The sequence below is a fragment of the Bombus vosnesenskii genome, unplaced genomic scaffold (genome assembly GCF_011952255.1).
Source record: "Bombus vosnesenskii isolate JDL3184/JDL3185 unplaced genomic scaffold, Bvos_JDL3184-5_v1.1 scf7180000013276, whole genome shotgun sequence".
In the NCBI taxonomy this organism is placed as follows: domain Eukaryota; kingdom Metazoa; phylum Arthropoda; class Insecta; order Hymenoptera; family Apidae; genus Bombus; species Bombus vosnesenskii.
The window spans coordinates 456381-477827 of NW_022882934.1; the positions used below are offsets into that span (position 1 = coordinate 456381).

Sequence of the window (21447 nt, forward strand, 5' to 3'; positions counted from 1 at the left end):
CGCGAACCGAGTCCTCGCGGAGGAGCGGAGACGTTAAGTTTAACAAACTCGCCTGTTTTCCGGGAATCGGCGCTGTAATATTTGCAAATTTACGTAGGTGCCATTAAGTCACGTTGTTCGAAAAAAAGTATCGAAATCTCGTAGCATATAAGAAATTACGACAAATTTTTAGAGAAGATTGATTTTCTTAAGAAATTCCTAGCATCGTAAAATGGAATTTTCTTAGACGAGGTAATGGACGCTAATGGAAAAGTGTGATGCTACTATATCATCATTTTCGAAGGGAAGAATCGAAATTTAGCATCGTATCAGAAATTATCGCGGGTTTTTAAAGAAGATTGATATCCTGAAAAGATTGGAAAGATAAGGTTCTTCGCATTGCAAAATGAAGTTTTCTTAGACAACTTAACGAACTCCAATGCGGAAATGGCTCTTTAGTAGGCGAACTGGGTTAACCCAAGTTCATACAACTGGACTGGAGCAAAATTTCAACCTCGACCTTTTTCTCCAGTACTTTTATTTTTCCTGGGAAAAATTTCAGAGAACTAACTTAACGAACAGTTGTATAATATAGCAGGAACGTCGTTAGATATCCCGGAATTCTATGAATTTCTTTGAAAGCGTAGAACAATAGAAAGGTCAAACTTGAACACGCAAACGTATAATCTGTTAGATTACATGGAATTAGCTTCGAGTTACAATAAAAATTCTCCATATAATAAGTTTCCTAAATAATACTTTAAGAACATTAAAAGTCCGTATCAAAACACGAGAGTTCACAAAATCTTCCGGTCATCATCATAGTCCTCTAGCAATCCTGTTATTTCCATCCAAATACTCAAGATCTCGGTCACGCAGGAACCCGGAGCCATTTATATCTCGCGTTAAAGCTACACTTGGCCCACTTTTCATCCGGGGCGATAACATCGGCCTAGGCTAAAGTGATCGAGAATGACCCAGACCTGACCTCGACCTTCTAATAGACGAAAAGCTTAGCAGCTGTGCGTTAGGATTCTCCTCTTTACGAGTTCACGTTTCACGTTTGCGAATAGTTGTCAGGTTGATAAAGGGATAAAGAGGCATTTGTGTGGTAAAATTTACGAGAAGGCTGAGTGGACGAGGGGAAAGGCACCTGCCGTCCTCGTTGGCGATGTTGTAATCTTGTCGAGCGTGGCCGATTCACGCCTCGGTCGTTACCATTGTTATTGCTGTAGGTCGGAACGGATCGTCTCATATAGACGAATATCCAACAGCAGGTCTCGTTCGATTCTATAGGCGAAAGTGCAGCAAACAATGGCGCTTTCCAGGCCAAATTAACTCGTCCTAGCTACGTGTTTCAACAGGTTAAGGCAACGATCGATGGCTCTTTCAAAATGGCGACCTTCTGAATAAAACCCACCAGAAAGGCTAATCTGCACTGGCAAAAGATATTATTGGATAAAATTTGATCTGAAGAAAATTTTTCTAATGTTTTTTTAATCCGATAGACGAAGAAAGTGTTTGGCTGTTATTTCGAAATATCACCTATTTAGGATAGCATCGAGGTTGGAATTATTGTCGTCAGCGATCTTTGGATTTTTTAAGATCTCTAGCGGAGTAGTTCAAACAGAAGTATCGGATCTTTTATCAAGCTTAAACAATGCAAGCGAGATACGATAAAATGAAACTGTTATAAAAATAGTAAGTTTAACTATTCGATTGTGTACGTTCCCAATCAAAGTTTTCTCCATTGCATCGCGTATCTGGCATCTGCTGATAAATTGAACATTTTTAAGTTACGCGACGCAGTATATTTTACGACGTCGTACAAACGCGAGGAGGTTTATCTACGAGCATATTGATCTTAGATAGCCTTAAACTATGTCAAATATCTAGACTGTAGGCTTGCAGTGCTACTTCGAATTTGGTTCACGTGGACTGACGTCAGTGAGCCTCTGTTACGAGGCAGACTGTTTCCATTAAATGTGACTACACACACGCTTTTCGCTTCTATAGAGGCTAGAACGTCATGTGATTCTATCTGAACGTTCACCGATCGAAGATGATCCCGTTTCACGAGGATGTTTTGCGTACTTAACGTGGTTTCCGGCTAAAAAGCACCGCTACCTTGTTTACAATCAGCGCAGTCTCGGGAACGATTAATTACGACAGACGACTTAGAACAACGAAAAACTGAATTACCCGCTGTTACTCGAAATACATCAGCCATGGGAGGATTTATAACACGAGCCTGCAGCAAAACAAGATACGTTTAAATACTTGACGGCCCTGATCTCATATCTTCTTCCTCGCTTGCCTTGTTTGGAGAGAATTTTATCTTTAAAACCATTAACGTTAGAACAATGGTCAAGGTATAAAACTTACGCTGAAAAAAATTAAAACGAAGATTATACAGCCGGGAAAAATTTCCCGGGATCGCTTTTCCAATTACATCTATCTACATGATATCGAATATTGTGTCAAATTGAAATTTCGTCGCATTTATATAAAAGCAAATAAAAATTTCGCCGATTAAACATTTCATCAAGTGTAAATTTTGTTGAAGCTTACGATTGAATTTGAGTTTGGTTTTAGATTCCTAACTATTCGGTTGGCAACTAAGTGATTGCGGATTATGTCAATACCACCTAATGACAAAATCCGTAATCACTTAGTTGCCAAGCCAATATTTTAGTCCAAATACTTCGGGATTAGCCTACATCGGCTAAGAATGACCTATATCCGAATGAATGACTATTTTGAATGGACATCGTGGGTGGACAGGAGCAACTAGAGCTTGAAGCAGCTCTTCTCTTATAAATAAAACCAATTACTCGGTGGCAATTCATCAACAACATCCGTTGACAGCGTAGGGCGGGATTAATATCGAGGGGATGGCGTTCCAAGATTAATGCCAGTCCGCGTGTTTTCGTCTCGTGGGAGTTTGGGCCATGAAGTTCTCGAAATATCGCGGAAAAAGGAAGAACACTTTCTCGCAGATCTATTTCACCACCCATTCTCTTTATTCTTCCACTTTCGTTAGTTTCTCTTAGGTACTCCGTTGATATACCTCTTCTTCAATTTACTTATCCCTGACTAAGTCGAATGTATATTATCGGAGACAAATATTGACAGTGCAATGTGATCTCATTGATCGTTTCTATTGGTATTTTCGATCGGTTCGTGTACTTACACAGCTATTAAATGGTAAAGTATACATTTTTAATAAATGATCGTGGAACTTTGTTGATGACATAAGTAGAAAAATATAGTAATACGAGAATAAATACATCAGAAAACATTTATATAAATAAACGAAAGGCATTATCCTTTTTGTAATTCTGCTACTTCCTCGACAAAAATTTCTTAACTTAAAAAGTAACTAATAATAATAACTTAAAAAATATCAATTCTACAGGGGCTTTTTAAAAATTACAGTTTTTGAGATACTAAATACAGGTTTTATTTTAATATAATTTCCCATGACACAAAAGTGATGGAATTATAAATGATCATAACGCGTATAAATATGCCATTTTACGCTATAAGAATAGAAACATAATGTAGATTTTGTATTCGATTAAAATAAATTTGAAGTTCTTTTTATTCGTGCCACTATCAAAGCCAAGCAGCGATATAATACAAGAAAACGATAAAACGGGACGGCTTATCGTTGCATGTTTAAACGCGGAAGCGAAAACTCGCAGAAGAGGATCGAAGGTGGGGTGGTAGGTTGTTTATTATTTTAGCCACGTACTTTCTCGCCGTTTTCCCGACGTAGCGGTGAAAAAACTCTCGAGAGTACGCGGCTGGTGACGATTCTCGATGCCGTGAGAGTCGTCGCACCTGCACCATCATCGATCTAGTAGAGTTTTCACGTTCGAACGTAGGGCAATCATTTATTCATAGAGGGATATAGGTACACCAGCAATTGTTACCAACAGTTGCCTGTACGCTTCTAGTAGGGAAATTACCGGTCGTTTTTCTCCCTCAGAATTTCGTTTCCTCCTCTAACTGACGAATAAAATAGCGGTTTAAATTACAGGCGATAAACAATACCGTTAAAAGTATCGTAAGAATGGAGAAAATTTGTTAATGCAAGTTACACGATGAAGGATGGATTGTTAACTTCAGTTTGAACACCGTAGAGGAAAAATAGGTGATATATTTTTACTGAGGAAGATCTTTTAAATTCAATGCGTTGCGACATATATATTATTCTATATATTACTAGATCTCTTTCTTTATTTGATTCTAAAATTCAATATTATATAAATTTCTGACACACTCTTGAATTCAATATTTCAAGAATTCCGATTGTCAGTTATTTACAAGTTTTCACAGGTCTGTCGTGTATTTTCGATTCAATTCTAGTCTTCGATAAAATCTAAACACGAAATGTCCGATATTTTTGACGAACACAAATCTCCCTTTTACATCTTCTGTATGTACGTGCTGTATTTCTAAAGCACACGACTCGACCATTTTTATGCTTTGTGCAAATACACAACATTCCTTTGTTCATATTACTCATAGGTTTGCATATCCTAACAAAAACAAAACCTGATGTTATCGATAAGAATCCTATCAATTTCATCTAGAAACGCGTGTAGTTCGCGCTGGCATGCGATACAAGAAGCGCAGAAACTGGAACGGACAAGTGGGAACCGGGAAGGATCGCGTTTAATTGATTCCATTAGCCGGCGGATTACCGTTCGATCTGCGATTCGTCGCTTTTTCAGCCCTCACAGCAGTCAGAGCGTACGAGGACTGTTCGTTTCCTGCATGGCTGTGCACGTATATAGCGCACACGAGCCAACAACATATGGTTCAATTATTTTCTAACGCCACACTTGTACCACAGTTCCGGATCAGCTACCTCTCGTTTCGCGAAACATTCCATCGAAATCGCGCTCTGTCTCCGTAAAAAATAGTCGTCTGTGTAATTGAAACATCGCAAAAAAAATCTCACAGATGGAGAAAAATTTATTTTAATCGGTCGATGATAACATAATTATATACCAATTACGGATTGAACATAAAATTAATGTAACCGTCGTTGGATATTTATTCTATAGCAGCAACATAATGAACCGAATGAAAAAACTTTGTATCTCTGAGAGATAATAAAATTAATTAAAGAATCGACCCAGCTTTCGCCGTTCGAGGGTTACTTTTCGCGAATGTTCAATTTGATTATCGCGATTGCAACACGTAAAGTTGTTATATGAATGATATGAATTTCAACGAGGTCGAGTTACTTCGCCATTAGTAATGACAACTGGCTCTCGCTGGCGTAAATTCGATGTATGTAATTAGGACGAACGAAGGATAGTCTCTAGCCATGTATTGGCTACATCTGCTGGTTAGATCCTACGAATCGATAGCTGGCTGTTCCGAGTTTATTCGTCACCTGGGATCGTGTTTCTGCAAGGATTATTGGGACTGTGGAATTAATATCTGCACTTTGTATCTCCATCTAAAGTTTTGATAGAATTTCGAGTGTTATCGCAATAATTATTATCAAATCTCTCGTATGTCTAACTCAGACAGGTATTTCGTGTTTATTACATTCTAATAATAATAATAATAACTCTCACAGTTAAACGAAGAGCTATATATTTGAACTCAGCTATATATTTGAAACGAACATAGCAAACCAATTTATTTCGATTAATCTCGTCTGATTAATCGACTGGAATAATCCCGAATAATCCAGAAATATTTAATCGTTCTGCTGACAGAACTAATAGCGCGACCAACTTCCTCGATGGAAAATTCGATGAATTTTGTATCGGATTACAAGACGGCTTAATCGAGCCTCTTCATTGTTCGTCGAGCCGGCAATTACGTCGAGCCCTGTGAAACTCGAATAGCAATAGAATCGCGAATAATTCCACCGCGTTCGAAATTATCCGTAGTATAGTTTTGCCCGAGCGATATTAGATTTTCGAGACACTAAATGGAACGCTGATGAAAAATGTGGACGAATAATCGATAAGTGACTTTCGAGATCGAAGATCAAATTCCGAGTCCCCCCCAATGCTGTAGATCGGAAGTTGGAATTTCAGAAGCCTCGTGTCTGAATACGACCGGTTTTTTGTTCCGTTTAAAACATTTAAATCGACCGTGCGGTCGAGGTACATTGCAGAAGCCATTTGCGAACCGATTCCTCGTCGGACGACGGGTTAGCTTCCCATCCTGAAATGAAAATGTGAGAGACTTTCTTTTTTTTTTTTCTTTTTTTTGTAACCTGGGTCAAATTTTAAAGACTGAATCGGTCCCGACGAGCAGATGTTTTTAATGGATTGAGCAAATAGGATCGTAAAATAATTTGTCTTAAAAATATTATGTTTCTTATATCATTTTTTACTCAATTGCGTTGTACTATCATCGAAAGGTTTTTAAAAGTCGAAAAGTTTAATTTAAAATATTTTATTCCATATTTAATTAATTAAAAACGTTTACTTAATACTTCAAATTCAATCAGAATTTAACTTGCAGAAAAATTTTAAGACAAGGTACTATTCAAATCTTGGAAGAATAATGATTTATTTTTCCAGTTTTACAACAGGTAGCGCTGTCCAGTGTACCGAAATTAATTTAAGGATCCAAAGACAGCTGTAAGATTAAAAAGCAAATATGCAATAAACGCGCGAGCCATGTTCCTCTGTTAAAATAATAAAGGAAATATAAAAAAAAGGAAGAAGCGAGACGGCTTTCATTTATTACCAAAAAGCTAACCACCGTTGGCGATACTGTTCGACGAGCAAAAAAAAAGCCTCCGAAAAATGTAGACGCGTCCCCGTGCAACGTCGCATAGCCTGTTTTTAACGATCCTGCGCGATACGAAGAGGTTAACAAACTTTTGTTCCTTTATCGCGGTTGCGTGTGTATATAGCGTTGTCCGTTTGCCCAGCAGGAGCAAACCGCCGTGTCGACGCGTTCGTAGAAAAGAAAAATAACAACGTCCGAATCGTCCGGTAATCGCAGACGTACGGAAAAAGAAGAAAAAAAAAAAAGAAAAGCGAGGGTACGCTGGACGAACGAAGCGGAATGAAAGAGGAAAAAAAAGAATAACTAGGGTCAGATGGAGTTAGGGTGAATGGCTTTAGGAGAATTTTCATGAGTGTCGTTGTTAGAAAGTATATTAGTTTTATTCTGTTCACCTTTTTGTTAGAAACTTTTTTAGTAGTGGCTTTGATTATTGGAATTTTAGGTGGCATAATACATGGTGACCAAAAATGAAATAATAAGTTAAAAATATAGATAGATAGGTAGATAATACGAGATATTAACAATTCAGATGGACAGAAAACTTATCTATTTTAATTAACAAATTAATAACAGATCTGTATAGAACTGAATATAAACTAGATAGAATAAATAAAGTAATAATATTGAAAATAGTAAAATATGTAGGACACTACATTCCGAAAAACTTACTATAAGAAAACAGTATCTCAACAGCATCGGTGGTTCAGTGGTAGAATGCTCGCCTGCCACGCGGGCGGCCCGGGTTCGATTCCCGGCCGATGCAATGTTCTTTTTTTTTTTATTATACATATTTTTCGGTATAGAAATATTATAACGTATCGACCTTCGTAGATAAATAATTTTTCATTTATAAAGAAAAAAATAATATATTCTTCTAACCAAAATAACCCATCTTCACTTAACTCCCCATCTTCGCGTGTACATCGGTGACTCAATGTACACATATACAATATACAATTACTCAGCTGCCTGCGGGCAGGCCTGGATTCGGACTCCCGGGATTCGACCTTGAACCATCGAGCGGGTGGACCTTACGACCGAACAATACTTATACCATACAATCCTGTCGTCTAGAGTTATAGTACCAACTACAATTGTGATAATGAATTCTTTTAAATTATTTGGTGTGCACAATACGTGTGCATAATTATGCACATTTTACAATCCATTATGCAATATATAATGGCAAATTTTTCAATTATAAATGTCGAATAATTTAAAAACTGTTTCCGATAATTATAGGAGACAAAAAGGCAGGAGAATTAAATCGAGAATCAAAATTTAATTGGCAAGTTACAATTTTATACTCTCTGTTAAAGCAGCGTCTTAGTCTGTTATCATTTTTGCTCTTTGTAGATAGATATGAAAGCTTTTTAATTGTACGAACGATGATACACCAATATACTGCAAAAATCAGAAAGCATAATGTGCCGCGCTTTATACATTTGAATATGCAAGTGATGTACGCATCAACGTGCCTGCTCCTCTGTTTCACCCTACGCTCATAACACTAGGATATGAAGAGGGGAGCACGATCCACGAACCCTCGCAGACTTAACGACAGATATGACTACCAGAACGAATATCTTGAGACTCATTGGGGCATCTGGCACTCGGAATCCCACCTACATTTCCGAAGACGAATAAACTATGGATTGTCTATTAGGGCACACATCAATATTCAATTTACAGAAAGAAGAAATGTTTTCAAAGACGAGTATTTAGGCGTTAACAGACCCTTCCGCATCTTGTACTTAAAACTGAAAGATCATACTTTATCTATTGTTAATCAAATCACTTATTAGATATAGATATACATCGTTCTAATCTGGTGAAAAACAAGCGTGTCAATAATGGAAAAACTGAGAAAGTTCGAAAGAATTTCTTTTCGTGTCTCTTTATTTGGAGAGAAAGTAAAAATGAATATTACATAAGTAACAAAATAAAAAAAATCAAATTTTAAATCTATTTCTTAATTTAGAAAAATACTCTGCAATCTGTACTCTGCAAATTTATGCTCTATAAAATCCCCATATTCATATAAGCATCGGTGGTTCAGTGGTAGAATGCTCGCCTGCCACGCGGGCGGCCCGGGTTCGATTCCCGGCCGATGCAATGTTCTTTTTTTATTATTATACATATTATTTTTAACGCAAATATACATTAGAGCACATCGATTTTCACATCGAAATTATCTTTGAAAAATAATTGAACAAAGTATATCTCCTATTTTTAACCACCATCTGAAATGTAGGTTGCGTAACGTAAAGCCTTTCTCTTACTTCCCCTATTCTCATCCGAGCATTAATAACTCGCGCGTTCTATTGTCGGCTGGTATAATTATATAACAATAAAAACTGATCACTTTCACATCAATTTACAGGAAACTTACAACTAATATCTGTTAATATTTATACATTCTATTCTTCATATTTATTCCCATTCAATTGTTCAAAACATATAATTATTATTTCCTCGTTATTTATATTGTTATATCTAATGAATTATACTGTATTGTTATTATTGTATATCTTTCACTAATTGACTTTCCAAACTATATATCGTACTTGGCAGGGAAAACAAACGTGGGGTCTACAGCCACGGTTCGCCTCCCCTTCTCTGAATCTCATTGCAGCATCGATCCTAAGGTCCCTGAAAGAGGACGACCGTGAACTCCGCAAAGAGATACCACCAGCTTCGTGGTGTCTTAGGGTCACCTGAACTAAAATCTGGTCCTTTCTTCCTTTATCTGCTTTTTAGCAGTACGTTCCTTCCCTCCAATACGTACATTTTTATCTTTATCTTTCCCCCCATCGCACTTCCCCAAAGGATTCAATTTTTTACAAAATCTTCACAAACCTATCAAAACTTGACACACAATGTCAGAAATTCATTTTGTTCCGTAAGAGCTGTTTATTTCGTCATGTGAACCGAGTATGCTGTATAATATATATTAAAAATTATGGTGGTATAAGTTATGATTTTGTGAATTTTCTATAATAACAGAAGCAGTACGCTATTTTATACTCAGCCATCCGTATAATATTTTGCGATGAGTATTTACCAAATTATCACAAAATTACGAAATTGTTGAAATCTGATAAACTCCGCCTTACCAGTTATAGGTTATAATGAAATACGCAATTGCCGTACTATGTAGCTTTTGAACGTTACGAATAGCCAGGAACGTGTGCAATTTCAACCACGAATCTAAATACTCATCTCCCTAAGACAGAGAGTGCAATGGAGCCGTGGTGAAATTGAGTATCGTGATAACCTCGACACAGAGCAAGTCGAAAGAAACACGATGCCAAGGCCGCTTCTACACGGGGAGAGTCAGTAAATGTCAGTTTAACCGGTTGAAGTACCTTTCCCTGTTAAAATCACTCACACGAAGCCAAGTAGCGCACGACTCTTCAACGGCTTTCGAATATACATGACTTTTTCAATGTAGATAGTAAGCTCAGGAGCAGAGACACGGCCCGTTATGGCTATACGTCGACGATTCCCGACGGTGAAGGAGTTCTTTTTGTCCTCTGTAAGCTCAGGTAGAAAGGAGGGAAAAAAGGGATTGCGAGCGAGATGGTAGAAGCGGTCTCGCTTGCGTAAAAGCAAGATGCACTTTAGGGATCGGTTCGACGAGCAGGGCCAGGTGCATTGACTTTGGTTCGACAAACCGGATGTCGAAGTCGACTGCCCTAGGCTCTAGTCTTTTCTACACTCGGGTTTATTGACTCTAAAAGGTAAATTACATGATATTAGGTGGGGAATTTTTAATCAGTCAACTTATTCGGTGATATCTACGTACTCTTGAAATTATGGAGGTTAATGAAGATCAATCAATTTTAAATGTGACAATATTGACTTTTCCAAATATAAATATTTTAGAGTTTATTTTTAGCATATGTAGTACTTATTATACAGAAATTAATCGATACATCTTTTTTAATAAAGGATCCAAATAAAGTAATAATTATTTTAGGAATCCGAGTGAGACAAGCTAACAGGCTGACAATAAAATATTGTTCATCTCGATGTTTAATTTGTATCCTTCCAACTGATTTCAAGATACAAGTAAGATCCGTGTAATTTTCGAGATTATATACATTTTTGATTTATGCAGTTACAGGTAATACAAGTGTATTTTGATTTGCAAGCCTTTGTTAAGAAAAGAATGGCCTATTACTTGATAGTAAATAATGAGTCATATGTAGGAGACGGACATATTATATCCTATAGCCTGTAACTCAGTTTCTTTGTTGTGCTCGGACCACAATAGTGCAATGACCGACCCTGAACCAAAGTCATCCGCGAACCTGACCAGCGATTTGTTATTGTCTCGCTCTACGCATATTCTTTGGCAATATTTACTTAGAATGCCGTAATTGACCGATGTGTTATGCCCGACGCGCAAAATTTTCACGTAACTCTAATACTTGACATTTCATATTTCATATAATATTATTCGTGCAACGATTTATTTAATATTCAATTCGTATTATCGTATTAATCAAACCTAACTATTAAATAATTTCAAATAGATAAGAAATTAAATACTTTAATATGATTGTTAGCTGGAAACTTAATAATGAAAGTAAATCTTTCAGGAGCATCGGTGGTTCAGTGGTAGAATGCTCGCCTGCCACGCGGGCGGCCCGGGTTCGATTCCCGGCCGATGCAAGTTACTTTTTAACTTTTCTTTTTTTTTTTTTTTTAAGGAAGATATTTCTATTTACATACATGTCTACTTTAATAGAAAATATAATAAATATATTGTAGGAGAATTTCTTAACATTAAAATTTGGAAAAAAAAAAGAAAGAAAAATATTCCTACGTAAGGATTATTTCATATACATCGGCACCTTCACTGTATCATCGATGCTAGTACACATTATTACTACGCATCTGAAGTTAGAAATTCACGCCGATGGTTTAAAGCTAACAAAATAACCAGGACTTTTCCAAGAGTAGAGGACTAATGCGATCGGAACGAGGATAAATTTCCTCACCATGCACTTACGTCACTTAACTCCCTCCGCAAACAAGGACAAGGGAAGAAGGAGAACGTGGGATGGAGCAGAATCTCGAAGGAGAATTATTATCCGATTGTTGTAACCGGTAAGACAAGAATCCGTAAGGACAGCGAGGAACTCCATCGCACGAGGGCAAAATAACGTCGCTTTAAATTACGACACACCGCCAGGAAAGCGATCATTATCCTCAGGATACCGTAGAACGATCGGGAATTCTTTCCCTAGCCAGTTTGATTCCAACAATTGAGTCAGCTATGAATCATGTCTTTGAACATTAACGATGTTTTCGTAGATTTTGTTCTCAGAATATTAATAAAATGCAAATAAATTCCTCGCCCTTCTTATGACTGGATGAACATTGGCAGTGGAACAAAAGCCTAAAATATCCTAAATATCGAAAAGTAAGGGTACGATTGTGGCGCCACCGCGCGACGTTGGTCAGTATCGTCTTTTCAAAGGCGATTACAATGCTCCGGCAATTAAACGCGAGCGACATCAACTGAGGATATCTCTACCATCGTTACCACACGTGATCTTCTCTCATGAGAATAGTTCTTGCAGATTATACTATTGTTACGTTCCATCTTTTCTAGATATACCTCGTACGAAAGTGAGAATCTAGCATTAAGATTTTATCGATCCTACCTGACCCTTACCAACTGTTCTTCTTTTCCTTATAGGTTAAAACCTCTTCTTTCTCGTATTCGTTATATAGCTACTTCCCTTCAAAAAAGAAACTAATCGAGTATAAAACAAAATTTAAATACTAATTAATAATCAATAAATACAATTCTCGTAAACTTTTACTTTTCTTCTCCTTTTTAGAATTTTAAGCACTATTCTTCTTAAGGTTTCTGAGAGATAAACAAAATTACTCTGTAAGGTAAATTTTTTGAGAAAACTCTGTTCTTACTTGCGCAACTTCCGCAACGCGGTGACTAATATTGCAGTACCTACCTACACTCCGAGAAACTTCATACTAGGACTATAACAGCTATTAAGTAGTTTGTTTGTTGGTAGAAATTCGCTTGGAAACTATTATGTAGCTTAACATTCGGTCGTCCTAAAAGGATTCGAGACCTTCGGGATTTGGACTAAATTATCGTTTCCCTTGTCCTCGTTTATTTACCGAAAGTTTTCATAAAACATTGCGCTTTTCAATAGAAAAGTCACTTGAATTCAAAAGCTAACCATTCTACTCTATTTGCAGAGAACGTAGCACATAACAGGAAAATGATTTTGACAAAGTGTCAAAGCGTAAGTTTGTTTTTTTACGTTACTTGTACCTCTCGCATTTAGATGAATTATTCACTAACAACACTCACCTGCAACAAAAAAGAAAAACAACTTGTCAATATTTTTTAGGTTATATATATATATATTTGTTTTGCATATATTAAATTTGAAGATTAAGATAATGATATGATTCAGGTTAAAGCAAAATTCTTCGATAATATAAATGGCCACCTATTAGAGGATAGGTATGGAACGAAAGTTCCAACTATGCGTTATAGCCAATTTCAGAGTTGCTAACTATCCACGTGGCTCAAGCAATTATGTTAGTTATACAAACTGTACATCACTTTTGACCGCGAAATTCACTTTGCGGTTGTTTGACGCTTTATCCTATATCTTTAGAACTTCTAGAAACGTGTTATTAAATCACCAACGCATGAACTTTCCTCTTTTAATAGAACTAACTTATACGCGTTTTACGCTTTAAGCAATGATCGATAGAGAAAAATATGTTAATCTGTTTTCCAAACTAAGGACTAAGTAAGCCTTAAGTGGATCCTTGTTTTTCTTAAACTGGAAGGTTCCATAAATTTTCCTAGAACATTTGTGGAGCACATGAATGGATAAAGAGCCGAAGAAATACCTAAATAGAAAAAGATAAAGAATCGATAGAATGGTTGCTCATTTCCGAAAACGAATCTCCCAGATAAAAGAAGCGAAAAGGGAGGAATTCCTCTTTCTCCGTTATCCATTTCCCTCTTCCGCCTCTCATCAAGCTATCCAGTCACCTCGTCAGATCTAGCCGGATACAATTCCAAATCAAGCCACGATTCCACCAAGGCTCCCCCCTTTTCCATTGGTTTTTATCGTTTCATCCCTGTCACGTTTCCAACCGTTCCGCCTTCTATCCTCCTTCTCCTTCGAGAGGCCCCCTTCTCTTTCGTTTTCAGGCTCTCAGTCGCATCCAGCCAGCAGGGGACAAAGAGCTCGAAAGTTCTGACCGTCGAGCGATTTGTCATTCGGTCGCGTGTGTCCCCGCCGTTATACATCCACCATCGTTCTTACCCTTTTCAATCTTCGTTCCATGCTTCTTCCAGAGCCGTCTGTTTTCTTTCTGTCTCGCCCTCGCCTTTCCACCGTTCCATACCGCTGCTATTTGCTCTACCACCACTTCGATAGGACGCCATCTCTGTTGTTCTCTCGTCGTCTGTCTCTCTCATGCTTTTCGCCGCATCTCTCTTTGTTTTCTCTCCGTCTCGTCATCCTCCAACTTCTCTTTTTCTATCGTTTCTTCTAGCCTTTACTGTTTGCTCTCCGTCCTCTATAACCAACTAGCACTTTCTTCGTCGGTTCGATGGGTTTCCCTGACTCGGGTGGTATTTCTTTCCCTGTCTAACACGCCTGTGCTGCCTCTGGTGTTTCTCCTAGCTGAATAAACAGGCCAGAAACGCGTGCGGCACGCTCGTCATGCTTTAATATAGTTCGTGCATAATGCATCGCGGTATTGTGCATACGTAGTAGTACACACGGGGCTGCGCAATATTCCAATTTTGCGCCCCGTTGCCGATCGATTTCGGCCCATGGATTCGATAGGAATATCCGTAAATTGCGGAACAGAGACGGTCCCTCGGCAAGAACATCGGGAATCGCCGATATAAATGGGCGATAAAAATGGGGCCGCTTTCATCAGCAAGGTCGTGCATAATGTATGCTGTGTCTTTCGTGACCCCGTGTGCAATTAACGATACCAGCTATGTTGCTTCGACTTCAGATTATTTGGAAATGCATAGTCGCAATTGGAACCGGTAAAACTGTTCAAAAATTCATTCGATAATACGATTGTAATATACGCTTATAGCACATGAACATACATGTGTACAAGAAAAGTAACAAGAAAATAAATCATTAAAAGGAGTTTGCAATACACTTGGAACATAATACAAAACAATTTGTTCCAATATCTGGCATGTCAATATCGACAGAAAATACATTAGTGATATACACAATTACTGACCAGACGAACAGGATGGCCGATAATCACGGCTAACCGAGGCTATTACGATATAAGCAAAAATATTTACCATATACCTTAAATAACCATAAAGCCGGTTAAGAAATATTATTTGCTTATAAACTTCAGATTTTATCGTACCCTTTACGTCGTCCAATTACTATATGATACAAGAACCATTATAATTTACATTATTGATCACGTTTCCAATTATTATACGCATATTTCTGTACAGTACTAATTATGCCTTTAGTAGCTATATCAATCATACCTGCAAACATGCCAATTCACTCGCCCGTCTACTCGACTTCTTTCGCGAATCGCTGCTAATGATTAACAAACATGTCAGAAACATTGTACGTAATTTGTATTTATTTCTGCATCGTATGTGATTTACTATTATCTGTTAATTGTTAATTATTTGTTCATTTATATCAATATTTGTCTGCAACAAAGGGAGTTACTCATATAATGAATATAAATAAATCAATAGGTCCCTAGAAGGTTACAACAGGGTGTCAAACTTCACGAACCAAGAAAAACTGCACAACGAACCATGCTCTTCTTGCGACACCAAATGCCTACCAACCGTACAAATCTCATTTCAGATTCCTATCAACAATCTCGCGTACGCAGTTGCTAAAAAGTCCCCAAAGAGATACAACATTCTCGAGGGAATCGCGTGCGACTATTCATCGCACGAATAAAATGAAAAAAGGGTGGAAAAATAGTAAAGAAAAAGACAGAAAGAGCCGGCCTCTCGCGGCGACACGTGCGAGAACGTTCGTAGAACCGCTTTCGCCGAGTTGGAAACGTGCAACAGAAACGAGAGTAAGTACACGCATCTGTTGCCTCCTGGTAATTACGGTAGAGGGCTGGATAACTACATATATGACGCACACGTGCGCGACCAAATCCACATAAAATCGTCCAACCAGCAATACGCACGCGCGTGCACACGCACGTACAGTAGGTTACGAAATTATTTGAACGTTTGTCATAGAAAACTTTTATACATGTTGTACAACTTATATAAAACATTCAAAATTTTATTAACATTGTCATGATTTCATTGATAAAATTTCCATAGTGTTCGAATACTCTCGTGAGCCACTATATACACACCAATAATTACAATGTCTCGGCGACTAGATGAACGGAACGCAGCGAAAGAGAGAAGAGAAAGACCCTCGCCCTCGAACAGCCAAGCCGCACGGCAATTACGTAGGGGAGACGCTCCCATTGTTCTATACTAATTTTCTACCTGGTAATAGACGCGTGTGTATGTCCGGTGGTTGCGGCGATAGAGGGGTCTTATGGCGGTTTCGTAGCACCCCGCGAATTCGCGGGAAAAGATGGTTCCAAATACAACAGATGTGGTAGAAACAGAGCGACATGTATAATGCGAAATTGTAGGCGCCTTCGTGTGAAGACAGCTCGTCAATCGTCGTAAAATAGTACAACTTGCCTTCGCCCGAAGTACAGATAAGTCAGACATTATGCTATGATATGAAACAAACGTGTATAGCTTTTTTTAAATTATTTTTTTTTAGAAGGTACAAGATATATCAATGATATAGTAGGTAGAAAATTGTATATGGTGCTATAAGACGTTATAAAAAGCTTCTTCACATTCCTTGTCGCTATGAAGTACCTGTTTCATTGCTGGTTTATTTTTTTTTTTTTTTATTAAATTTGTTTCGTTGATATCGTTACTAGATGTGTACAACTTACTTGTGTGTATTACTTGTAATATTTCGCTAATAAGAGCTAATTTATTGATAATATTGGTAAACAACAATTGCAATATTTTCTTTGTAGTTTTGATGTTCTATGACGAATAGAAACGGAGTAGCACTCCAGAGGACAAGAGTCGAATTCAAGTTATCGGAAACGGCATTTGGTATCAATCTCGGAACAAAATCGCGCTCAATAACGGATATATCTCGGTTCGTGGATTCCCTTAGAGAGCACATAACTTTCTTGGTACGAACAGTTCAGGTAAAGATAATTTTATTAAACCGAATCGTAAGTTACTCGTTTGGCAACCGGCCAACCTTCTCCGCCCTTTTGTATGCATTTCTAAAAGGTTCCTTCTAAGTGTCTCTGAGGACCCTCTATGCGGTAAAAAGTCGCCATTTTTTACCTCATCGTCAGGCAAATTCTATCAAGAACCAACAACCAAATAAATAAAGAGTGAAATTCAGGAACACTGCATAAAATACAATGGATGGAATGAATTGTTGGTATAAATTAATTTTGAAAAGCGAGAGTCAACGACCAAATAAGCAAATAAAAGATAATGATAGAATGAAAGAACTTTTGCGAAAAATTATTTCTAACAAGCAAGAGTCAACAACCAGATGAATAAAAAATACAATTGAAAGATGGAAAATAAAAGTATATTAAGCGAATTTTCAGTAAAAATTATTTTTAAAATGGGAACACTATGAAGGGAAGATTTCATATGCGTTGTTCGAGGTTTCGAACTGATTTCGCAACATGGTCACACGGTGGTTTAAAATGTCATCGCCCAAGGATACGTACGCGTCGAGGAAGGGTAACGAAGTTTCGGCTAGCTCGATAGATGCGCGCACAAGAGGACAATTCGAGCGTACAGCTCGTCAGGTTAATTGAATTTATGGCTCGATATTCCGGGCGTGAGCGATTACAATCGACGATAAGCAGAATCGCGTGAAACTTCTGCGCGGTGGATTCTCGTTAACGAACGGATTCGCTTCGAACAATACCTTTGAGATCGTTGCTCTGGCTTTTCAATTCTTCGTTCATTTCAATAGATTATCTAGATGGAAGATTACTGGTCCAGCTCGTAAGAAAGAAAACTGTCGTGAAAATAATACCCGAGCAAGGATTTCGAGTGCGCTATCTTAATTCGAAACTATTACTCCGATCTTAATCCTCATTGAATTACTTTATACCTATTTTACAAACTTCTTTATTCGGAAAATCAATCTCCTTTAAGTAGCACACACAACAACCATGATAATTTACTTTGAAAAAAACTTACACGACATTGAATACTCTTCTAAAAGAATCTAAACAACTTTGTATAATCTTAAGTGATTCTTAGGAGACCTTCGATGACTATGAGTGATCTAAGACGAGACTCTGTGTAACCTCGAATGATATCCTTAGTTGACATAATCTACATGTCACTGATTGCCATATTTAAGTACAAAAGCTATCTGATAAAAAGTAAAAATAAAATTGGGGTCGGCCGATTGGATGTAACACTATTAAAATTCGATATGAAATGAAGCGAATGGGATGTTAAACACAACGAGGGCAAATTTTCAGAGTTTCACTGGTGCTAAGCTAACGAGGCTCGTATTCGAAGCAGTGAGGAATCTCCGGTGGTAATACAAGCTAAATTCCAGATAACTCAGCGACCACGCTGTCTGAGTCTTGATCTTTAACCCTAGAATTTCCCATGCGAGGTCGAAGGCTGACTCGTGACTTGGTCAGGGCACGTCATAAACTCGATTTGAAATTATTCCTACGATTGGAATAGTTCGAACATGAATTACGCTCTCGTACCTTTAGGATCGTGCGCAATTTTCCTCCATCCACTTCGAAGGTTCTACATATTTCTTACTGGTAACTTATTTTCCAAGGTACCTACCATTTCAAAATCCAGAGGAGAATTAAGAATGCGATCATTAATTTAGTTTAATGCGATCAATTAAAAAGTCAAACTGATCAACTACACTTTCGAAAAGATTTATTTACTTTGGTAAGTTTATTACTGCAGGAAAATCACACGAAAAATTCAAAATTGAATCGCCAGTTCCAAATCCTTAAAAATTGTAACATTGAACATTTCAATCTACGGACTTAGTCGATGTGACTTCTAAACAGCTCATAGTACTTTTTCTTTTCCTTTTTCTTTATTTTATAAATTTGATAAATTTATAAATATTCAATTTCAGAAATTCACATCACGAAGAAACAGATTCACCCTCCTTAAATATAATTATTTGAAATTTCAAAAGATTTTTAATGTATTCCTTTTACGTGGAAGTCTTCGAACTTCAATGCACTCGCGATATCAGAGAATAGCGACCTTCTCGAACAAATGAGTCTCTTAGAAACGGAAGAATCGTTAATGCGTTGCAAATGTGGTAATACAACGATGGACTCGTTTCTCCGTAGAATCTCATTAACCGGGTTGCTCGATGACTTGAAACACGTTAATGCTTGCACACACGTCTCCAAGAATCGACATCAATCACTGTCGAGCCAAGAAGTTCAAACGTTCTCTCTCGACGCGGCCAGCAATTTACATCCACCATGAATTCATGGTAACCATGGCGCGAACATCGAAGCGAAAAGGGACGGAAGGTTTTACGAGACCGGTGACGTAGTTTTCTTCTTTTCACTTCAGTCAGGATCGATTCTTTATGTATTTCAACTATACAAAGGATTTTGATATTACGGGGAAAATTTAAATAAGTCGTATATAAAGGAATAGGAAGAAAATATTACGAATATTTAATAATTTTGTCGAATTTTTCTATAATATACAGAATATATATTTCAATGTTGTAATATAAATTTGTACAATTACGTAGAGTTCCATGGGAAAAACGCTATAAAATTCGTTGAAGTATTATTAAATAAAGTTATTTTGTTTTTTATTTATCTTCATTTTGTGTAAAGTCGTACGAAGACTCACGATTATATCAGATTCCAAAACGTGTCAAGGAATGTTGAGCGCTAGAAAATTCTAAGAAAAAGAAGTATCGCAAGCGTCAAATACAAGACAATTATATAATTCAGGTCGTGATTAATAATTCAAACAGCGGCGCCATATTCAGATGACATATAAACAGAAAATGAAGTTTTTATACGGGCGATGCAAATCTCAGCGTTTAAAACGGAGCTCGTAGTACGATCCATATAAAAATGATCCTACGAACAGATTGAAAATTGTTTATCGTATTTTCCTTTACTACGTTTCTCGTTAACGTCATAGAAAATCAGTGGAGATCCAGACAGCAAAATGCACGACGAGTCAACGAACAAAATATGTACCTAGAAACGCGGCTCGCGATCCGATGCACCGGAGGTTACATAATTTTCCACGAAAGTAGCATCCACGAATCTCGTGGAAGCGATTTATGTGCGAAATATTTTCGCTGGCGGAGGGAGAAAGAGGAAGAGGTATCCCCCTTCTGTCTGGACGCACGTTCCTCGCATGTAAATCTCGCGTTCCTCGTACGCCTGTGCACAGGAAAGGGCACGCGTGTTCAGCCACGTATACACGGAAAAAATATAAATCCATCCGACGATAGAATCGACTCTAAATTTCCAACGCGCTAATAAAATCCGCGGTCGATCTCTAACTCGCTCGTATTTCGTCTCGTTTAATCACGCGCGATTCTTAACAAGTTTCGAGTAACAAGATATACGTCGGTCACCGAAAGTTGGAAAAACACGGGGCTGTTTACGCGTGAAAACCACGATAAGTGTGTATTTGTAAACTGTCAGACTTTTGTACTGTTTGATCTTTAACAGAAGAGTATTATAATACGAATCAATGGAAAGAAAGGAACAGTTCGATATCTTTACAAAATGTAAGCATGTGATAAATTGAAAAAGTTTTGTATAAAATCAATAAGATAACTAATATCAAGTCGATCAATATTTGTAAAATATTCTGAATAGATAAATAGCGAGGGCACACGTTTAATCCTTAAATCAGATAGGAAAGCGCAGTTTGGGTGATATGTGTGGCGGACTAATTATATTATCGGAATATTTAACACATTATCCAGTCAATGTGTGTGGCTATACGAGAAATTTCCATTATCTCAACGGAATTTCCCTAAAAGCAGGAATCTAACGAATTTATGTAATAAGATCAAGAACCCAAACCGAATTTAACACATACTCAACATATAACACATACGTGTAATTATAACGAAAAATGTTCAATATCTCGTTGGAATTTCTCTAGAAGTAAGAATTTGGCGAATTTAAATGATACACGACCAACTAAACTCGAACGTTTACAAGGCACGTTACACGATTCTCTTCGCGTTAAACTCTAGATTCAAGCCCCGAAATACTAACATACAATTAAAACAACCAGCCAGTGAATGTAGCGGAAAACGAACAAGGGATCGTTTAGGCGGACGCACGTAATCGACGTGCAAAAATGCAAATGAGCCGGAGGGGCGGAGAATTTAATCCAGGCGATTTTCCCTCGGAAAATATTTTCCAAGCAGAGCCTCGGACGAAAAGCAGGCACGTTCTCGTCGTTTCAGGGATGGTTCCCGACGAATCTTTGCCCAGCACAGTATCCAACCGTGGGACCGGATATGCTCGGATAGATTCAATTATCGGACGACGAATGGAATTATCCAAATCCGATATCGGTCGTTCGAT

The 21447-nt window shown here is 37.6% G+C and overlaps 1 protein-coding gene and 3 non-coding genes across 4 annotated transcripts in view; 3 read left to right on the plus strand and 1 right to left on the minus strand.

Annotated features, from left to right (window-relative positions):
• Positions 1-21447, minus strand: part of LOC117231936 (zinc finger SWIM domain-containing protein 8) — a 108316-nt gene that overhangs the window by 76556 nt on the left and 10313 nt on the right. The gene's annotated exons all lie outside the window — the stretch shown is intronic.
• Trnag-gcc lies at positions 7449-7519 on the plus strand. The gene has a single exon. It is a non-coding gene; the product is annotated as a tRNA-Gly (tRNA).
• Positions 8801-8871, plus strand: Trnag-gcc. Its single transcript has one exon. It is a non-coding gene; the product is annotated as a tRNA-Gly (tRNA).
• Positions 11366-11436, plus strand: Trnag-gcc. Its single transcript has one exon. It is a non-coding gene; the product is annotated as a tRNA-Gly (tRNA).